Raw genomic sequence first — 7,500 nt, 5'->3', positions numbered from 1 at the left:
AATGTTTCCTAAATATAAGTTATGTATATATATATATATATATATATATATATATATATATATATATATATATATATATATATATACATTTAGAATAATAACATAGAATAATAATTATACTAATATTACTTACGTTTATGTTATGATTTTAACATAAAAATAATGAAGTTAGTTCATATTCTTAAAATAAATATTTGCCAAGCATAAATTATATAAGCATAAACTATATATATATATATATATATATATATATATATATATATATATATATATATAGAATAATTGTAGCGATATATAATCTACATATTAAAACTTTGACATATAATATAATATTAATAAAAATTAAATTGGACAGTTAATTAAATGATTTTAATATGACGAATATAGAGGAATAATATTCTATCATTTTATTTTTCTTTCTTCATTTATCAAAAGTACGAAATAACTTCGATGAGATAAGATCACACACCTTGAAAATAAATCAAAGAGAGAAAATAGACAACTAGATTTCCTCTACTTTGTCCTTTCGTTGAGAAGAAGAGACAGGCAGTTTTATTTCACTGTCAAGTAACGGCTACGACTACAACGACTACGACTATGGATAAAGAGAGATGAAGAGAGATAAAGAGAGAGATGGGGAAGGAGAGAGAGAGAGAGAGAGAGAGACAGAGAAAAAAAGAGAGAGACAGAGAGAGAGAGAGAGAGAGAGTGAGAAAGAGAAAGAGAAAGAGGAAATCGGTTTCAACGGGTGATATACAAGGGTTGAAATATAACGCGGTGTGGAGAGCTTCTTCGCCAGTAAGAAAACGATGCTTTGTAGGTGCAATAAAATCTATTGAAAAGGCAAAAGGAGAGGAGGAAGCAAAGGCAAGTACAAAACCATTGAAAAGTTTTTAAGCTCACGAGAATAAATATTAAAAAAACAAAAAAAAACAAAAAAAAAAAAAAAAGAAAAGAAAAAAAAAAGGAAAGCAAAGAAATAGATAAATATTTTCTGCGAACTAACTTCAAAGTCAAATAATACGAAATCAAATGTAATATAAATCGTAGGAATATATCTTTAAAAAAAAAAGAAAAAAAAAAGAATAGAAAAAGAAAAAGGAAAAAAAAAAAGAAGGACAAAAAAATTATAGACGATTATGAAAATGAACGTTTCGCAATTGGTAGATGATAAAATGATCATAAAATTTCGAAAAGAACTTTTCTTTCTTATTTTTTTCTTTTTTTTTTCCTCGTAACGATTAATTAAAAAAAGAAAGAAGAAGAAGAAGAAGAAGAAGAAGAAGAACGATTAAAAGGAAAAATTCAAAAGTAATAATTGTACAAAATGATACGTGAATGATAAAGTTATTCGTCTCGAGTTTCTTTGAGATTTTTTACGAACGTTCTTTCGCGTATCGATCTTTTGAAAGGCGTCGTCCGATTTGTGAGAACGTACTATCGTCTTGATACGAGAGAGGTTACGTCTAGAATGCAGGTCACTGCATAGCGCGTGCGGTTTAAACTTTATCATGGAAAAGCGTCGATGCCACGTAATAAAGTCCGTTCCTATTATCCTCGATATACTCAATACACACGGAGGTTACCCTTTCATAGCCATTGTTCGTGAAGCTTTCGACCTATGTCACCAACTTTTACCCATCTATTGTTATCATCGTTATTCTTGTCGTTGTTGTTTTTATTATTCTTGTTGTTGTTGTTGTTGTTGTTGTTGTTGTTGCTCAGACTCTTCTTCCTTTGATTTAACGAAAGGTTAATATCGTCGTTATACGAACATCACACGCTTTATTACACTCGTCTGATCGATTTATGAATTTACATATATCTACGTATTGCACATGATTGCAACTAGCAAGCTGTCTCCAATTGAAACGAGAGATGGTACGATGTATACATATAAATATATATGATACAAGCATACATAGTAATTTATTTCTCATCTTGTTATGAATCAATTTTATTATTCTCATAATTGTTTTCTACTTGAATCGATCATTATTTTCTTTCTTTCTTTCTTTCTTTTTTTCTTTCTTATTTTCTTTCTTCCATGCTTTTCTTTTTTCTTCTTCTTCTTCTTCATTTTTATTTATTTATTTATTTTTTTTTTCTTTTTTATTGCTCTCGTCCCGTGACGTTTAGTTTGATCTCGAAAATAATCGTAACCGAGAAGTTCCGATATTAATGTCGTTTTATTTCTTTTTTCTTCTGTTTTTTCTTTTTTTTCTTTTTCTTTTTTTTTTTTTTTTTATTATTTTATTTTATTTCCTTTTTTCTTTTTATTTTTCATTTCTCTCTCACTCTCTCTCTCTCTCTCTCACTCTCTCTCTTTCTTCCACACCCAGTAAACAAAAGCATTTTATAGAAAATATCGGGACGATAAATTTTATCGGCCACCCTGGGACACGTCGTATTTTACACCGTGAATTTTATCTCACTATCCCTATCGTGACAAAGCTTTGTTATCCTTTTGTACTTCACGATCGTTTCCTCTCGTCGTAGGATCGCGTCGAGAAAAATCGATCTGTTCAATTTTCCGTCCCCTTTTTCTTTTCTTTATTTTTTTTTTCTTCTTTTCTTTTTCTTTATATAGTCCTTCCTCTTTTTCTTACTCCTTCGGTTCTTCTTCTTCTTCTTCTTCTTCTTTTACTTCTACTTCCTCTTCTTCGGTGTATATAGCAGTGACCGCGAAAAAGCTACTATAAAGGATAATATTATTCTTCGCGCGTGAATGCCAGTGAACACGAGCTTTAAAGCATATTCCACGTGGCATACCCTGGAGAGTATACTTTTCTGTAGGACGACACACGAAACGGTGAATAATTCAAGTTAAAGGAGAAAGAAAAATGTCGTCGGTACACTTTAGATCGATCGAACGATCTAAAAAATTTTAAGTTCTAAAAAAAAAAAAAAAAAAAAAAAAAAAACAAAATGAAATAAAATATAATTCGTTTCGTTCGCAATAATTTTATAATGTATATATATATATATATATATATATATATATATATATAAGAAATATAAGAACAAGAGATAAGGCTTTATTTTATCACGATAAATAATTCGTTTCGATTGAGATCAAAGTATTTGTGTTCCCCCCCCCTCCCCCTCCCCCTCCCCCCATCCTCTCCCATAGATATAAAAAAGTAAAGAGAAGAAAACAAATTTTGCGAGATAAAAATCGTACGATTCGTATCGACCGTATTTATTTCTATTAAAATCGATATTATTTGCGGGAAGAAAGGGGTAAGAGTTAACAGAAAAAAAAAAAAAAAAAAAAAAAAAGAAAAAAAGTAAAAAAATATAACTAAACGCTTCGCTCTCGTAATAAATCATCGAAGGTTGTAAAGGTTTTGTACGGTACTGGTCGGTCTCGTATTTGCCATGGAAGGCTAATTTGAAAATCTAAAAAATTCAAGCGTCAATCCAATGCAAACGCTTCTCTTTTTTGTCCGTCGACTTAAACTCGAGGAGACTGTTGGCTCTCTCTCTCTCTCTCTCTCTCTCTCTCTCTCTCTCTCACTCTCTCTGTCTCTTGAGAGTGTTCTATCTTTTTTTTTCTCTTTTCTCTATAATTTCTACCTATCTATTCCTCTCTCTTTCTCTCTTTCTATATCTCTCCTTTTTTTCTTTTTTCCTCGTTTCTCACATAACGACGAAATATCTTGGTAATCTCGATGAGACTCCTGACACCATTTAAAGAGCTTTTACTCGGTTGAAATGAAAGATAGAACTATCTCATACATACATTCAAAACGATGTTTAATAATACGAACGAAGAAGAAAAAGAAAAAGGGAGACAAAACAAACAAATAAAAGAAAGAAAAAAAAAGAAAAAAAAAAACAATATTTGAGCAAAAGAAAAGCTCTAGTATAATAAACTATAAAAAAGAAAATAACAACAAAGAAAAAGAAGAAAAGAGATTTCAATTTTACGTAAAACTAAAGTAAACACATATATATATATATATATATATATATATATATGCGTACGTTCTAATATTAAATCTCAAATATTTAATATCTCCTACAGATTTTCTAAGCTAACCTTTCTCCCTCCCTTCGTCTTTCTTCACATCCCTCGTACACATTTACCGTACCACTTGCTTATGGCACGAGCAAACATACATACATGTAAGCATGATGTCTCTCGAAGAGCCGGGAGAAGGTATCGCACGTCTCAAGGAGTTTCTAGTGTTGCTTACTGTCGTTACTATTGCTGTTGCTGTTGCTGTTGCTGTTGCTGTTGCTGTTGCTACAAATAGCGAGAGACTGTATGTATTTGTACGAATAGCGTCCGTAGACTTGTAAAGAACCAACGACGAACTGCAATGCGGGTTTAGGTATTATATGCTCGACTTCCGGAAATATATGTATATATATATATATATATATATATATGTACATAGAAGAGGAACGTTGATCCAATTGAGATGCGATTTTACAGCAGACCTCCTTCCTTTAGAGTAAAATCCAATACTCAGGGCATAGAAAATCTTTTCGAAACGATAATTATTATCGTTGAATATAATAATAAGTATTATGTATACGTTATACAATACCTATAATATGTTATACCTATATCTATATATATATATATATATATATATATATATATATTATACATAATTAAAAGGAAATCTATTATTATATATTATTATATAAATCGAAGTAATAAAATTGTTAATAAATGTAACAAAAGTCGATTAGTTTAAAATGAAAAACTTAATATAATCAAAAAATCACGATAGTTCATTTTTCCAATTTTAATTGAATATCCTGTAATTAGATAATATCATTGATCATTTATAATAATGATTTACAAACCTCAAAATCCCTTTTCTACGTCGCATTTAATACAATTTCAACAAGGAAAAACGTTCTCGTTAATAATTTGAAGAATTACTGTAACGAAACGTATTCGTTTATTCAGAGCAACGTTCAACGAAGGACTGATTCGTTGATGTCCTTGTAAAAACTTTCGACCAATAGAATTTTATTTGTTTACATTCGTAACTATCTCAGTTAAGCTTGACGCGTCGTCTTACAACTCGAGTTTATTTTCCATTGTACAAGGTTGTCCTTTAACGTTCTTAATAAATTATTAACGACAACGTTATCATATACGTACGTACGTACGTATATGTATATACAAATCTATTTTCATAGGAAATGTATATAATCGATATTAATAAAATCATTTTATGAGAAAATGAGATTTGTTATAAATTGAATTAAACAAAAGAAAAAAAAAATATATATATATATATATATATATATATATATATATGTATATGTATAGATGTATATAAACATTCCTTTTCAGGTTCTTTTAAAGAGTATCTCTCTCTCTCTCTCTCTCTTTCTTTTTTGCGTACAACTCTGTACGCAGAGTAGTGTAGACGAGCGTTTCGAGCAATTCCATGAGTATTTATCTTCATGCAGCGAAGGTCGTTAAGAGTAACTCGAGAATGGTTCGCGGGATGTTCTACGAGATACTACTCGGGGCTCGATTTCTTCGACGGTGGAAAACTCTGCGAAAGTTTCCAAATGAGAAGCCTCTTTTAGGCTTTCCTCGACGTTCACCGACCGTTCCATTAACGCTACGTACATCCCGTAACAAACTGCAGCATTACCGCGTTTCTCTAACACATAAAAACCTTTCCGGCTTTACACCGAGTACTACTAGTCCATATAAAGATATATATATATATATTTTTATCTCTCTCTCTCTCTCTCTCTCTCTCTCTCTCTCTCTTTCTCTCTTTCTCTCTCTCTCTTCGTAAAGCTCTTTAAACGATAAAACTGACCAACTGAAAATTCGCTCGAACGAATGAACCAGGTACGACTTTTGACAAACGGGTTAAAAGTTCATCGGTGCAAATTTCGACGAACAATTTTAGATACGCTTTTAATCCGTAAGAAAAATTAACCCGCGATAATTTTTTCTCCGGCTAAGAATGACAATTTTTGTCCTTCATATTCATATTCGAAAAAAAAAAAAAAAAAAAAAAAAAAAACTTTTTTAAGTATCATTACGTATTCGTATATCGTAATCTTTCAATTTCGTATTATATTTAATAAGATATTAATAAAATGTATCGAACAAATATCATTGAGATGTCTTCGATTAAGAGCTTGGAAAGAAACAAAAAAAAAAAAAAAAAAAAGAAAACAAAAAAAGAAATAGTCTCACCGTTTTGTTCTCTTTCATACTTTTTGTTTATTCCTCGTAAAAAAAAATAAAAGAATATATATACATATATTCTCTCGTCTCTTATATTTTTAAACTCAAGAAACTAATTTCGTCACGAAGAAAATTTTGGTATAGTTGAATAACGAATACCTCATACGTTCTTGTCTTGTTTTACTTCATCGATTTTATATTTTATAACATTTTCGTAATATCCTTTCGTACTTGAACGATACTCTTAAATTTATCGGATACAAGACGAAATTCCATATTTTTACGATATACTTTCATAAAATCTATTTTATGACTATCGAGAATAATGTTGAGCTATGTGTGTTTAATAAAAAAAAAAAAAAAAAAAAAAAAAAAAAAAAAAAAAAAAAAAAAAGAAAGAAGAAAAATGAAAAATTATAAATAAATTACGAAAGATAAAGGAAAACGAACGAACTATTATATTATTTACGTTGTCTCTTTCGTAAAATGATCATTCATATATCTGACAAATACATGGGAATACATTTTGGACCATAGAAATTAATTTAATTAAAAACAATGAATTTCATATATGACACATCGTTTATCAAAAATTTATATAATGGGAATTCTCAAAGCTGAAATTAATAAAACAAAAAAAAAAGAAAAGAAAAAAAAAGAAAAAAAAATAAAAAAAAAAAAAAAAAAAAAGAAAAAAAATAAAAAGAACAAATTGACAAACAACTATCTCTGTTATATTAATTTGAGCTGTTATATTACACAAAAATAATAGCAACTGTACGTTGTTTTTAATGGATACGTCAAGATTTACAAGCTAAAATCCGGACGTATCTAAAATTTACATCTACGCGATCTTTCGAGATTTTTTAAAAGAGAAAATGAGTTCGAGGAGGTATAGATTGAACAATCTCGTGCCAAACTATTTTCCCTCCAGTGCAGAACTATTTTCTCTCTGCTCGTTTCCCTATCGACATTTTAATACTTTACGCTAAATCTTGATGGTGGATGGATGAAAAATTTTTCTATTTCAATATTTTAAGATCGATGATATCGAATGCAATAACGTTGTAATCTTTTTCTTTCCTTTTTTCTTTCTTTCTTTTTTTTTTTCTTTTTTTTTTTTTTTGTTGTTGTTGTTGTTATAATAACTGAAAATAAAAAATATCGTCTTGTTATGATCTAAAAGAGTTCAGGCTTGAACGTAGCAACGTGAATTAGTCTACATGAAGTGATGAGATATCGTCCATGAACCTTGAACTCATTGCCATAACGCAATTTAACCAGAGACGATGACGTTCATTCTACTAATTGTTCTA

The 7,500-nt window shown here is 29.5% G+C and overlaps 1 protein-coding gene and 1 long non-coding RNA gene across 4 annotated transcripts in view; both read right to left on the bottom strand.

Moving 5' to 3' along the window:
• The window catches only part of LOC124954674, an 8,199-nt gene extending 4,001 nt beyond the window's left edge, over positions 1 to 4,198 (bottom strand). Inside the window, exon 1 of the long non-coding RNA XR_007102612.1 lies at positions 4,130 to 4,198. This is a non-coding gene — a long non-coding RNA (uncharacterized LOC124954674). The remainder of the gene's footprint in view (positions 1 to 4,129) is intronic.
• The window catches only part of LOC124954668 (fasciclin-3), a 307,391-nt gene that overhangs the window by 168,761 nt on the left and 131,130 nt on the right, over positions 1 to 7,500 (bottom strand). The window lies entirely within an intron of this gene.

This window comes from Vespa velutina, chromosome 16 (genome assembly GCF_912470025.1).
Source record: "Vespa velutina chromosome 16, iVesVel2.1, whole genome shotgun sequence".
NCBI lineage: Eukaryota > Metazoa > Arthropoda > Insecta > Hymenoptera > Vespidae > Vespa > Vespa velutina.
This window is presented reverse-complemented; position numbering and strand designations above follow the sequence as displayed.